The sequence below is a fragment of the Octopus bimaculoides genome, chromosome 4 (genome assembly GCF_001194135.2).
Source record: "Octopus bimaculoides isolate UCB-OBI-ISO-001 chromosome 4, ASM119413v2, whole genome shotgun sequence".
In the NCBI taxonomy this organism is placed as follows: Eukaryota; Metazoa; Mollusca; class Cephalopoda; order Octopoda; family Octopodidae; genus Octopus; species Octopus bimaculoides.
Window position 1 is genome coordinate 140,290,744 of NC_068984.1, and position 1,245 is coordinate 140,291,988.

A 1,245-nucleotide genomic window follows, 5' to 3' on the forward strand; every position below is an offset into this window, starting at 1 on the left:
CTCCGTAAGAGATACTTTGCTAAAGATGTCTGCGGTTTTGGAATTCTCACTGGGAAGTGATTTTACTCTCAATAGCTTTATCAAGAAAACTTTCCCTGCGAAAATAGACTCAAATAACAAAACAAAAAGAGATTCTAGCGAGACGGATTCGAATAACCGACCTAAGGATGACAGCTGCATATAAACCACTACAGTTCCCCGCTCTACCAACTGAACTATCACGAGCTCTCAGTTAAAAAATGGCGGTGAGCTGGCAGAAACGTTAGCACGCCGGGCGAAATGCTTAGCAGTATTTCGCCCGTCGCTACGTTCTGAGTTCAAAATCCGCCGAGGTCGACTTTACCTTTCATCCTTTCGGAGTCTTTAAATTAAGTACCGGTTGCGTACTGAGATCGATCTAATCGACTGGCTCCCCTCCCCAAAAATTTCGGCCCTTGTGCCTAGAGTTGAAAAGAATATACGCAGTTAAAAAGAAAATTATCCATACAATTAATAGATAAAATCTCCCACAGTTAAAATTAAGCAACTTTTGAAAGAAAAAATGGCAGTGATTTATTAGTAGTATTTTTAATGTTTTTATTGGTGTTGTTGTTTTGAACGAAAATAGGAATGGCAAACTGTGAGAAACACAGGAAAACCTAATTAAATGAATGACAGTAATTAATAGCCTATTTCTAGTTAATGAATTCAAATCACGCCGTAACTAAGTCTACTAATCATTCCTCAGAAATCGATAAATAATACAGAAAATATTAGAACAGTGATAAAGAAAAATTTACCTGTAATACAAAGGTATTAATGGAGCCAGTTATACGTCTGACTAGTTATGAATAATTAGTCTTGTACGTGGTGAGAAGTGATTCCGAAACTTAAGAGTGGCTGCGTGGTAAGGAGTCTGCTTCCGAATCACATGGTTCCGAGTTCTGTCCCACGGTGTAGCACCTTTGGTGTCTTATATAATAGCCTCAGGCTAACCAAAGACTTGTGAGTGGATTTGGTTAGCGGAAAATGAAAGCAGTCTGTCGCGTGCATGTGTGTGTGAGTGGCGGGGGTGGGCCACAGATTGACAACTGGTGTCGGTGTGTTTACGTCCCTGTAACTTAGCGGTTCGGCAAAAGACTAAAATAAGTAACAGGATTTTAAAAATATAAGTCCTGGGGTCGATTCATTCTACTAAAAATTCTTCAAGGTGGTGTCCCAGCATGGCCGGTGTCTAATGACCGAAACAAGTAAAGGATTAAAAAA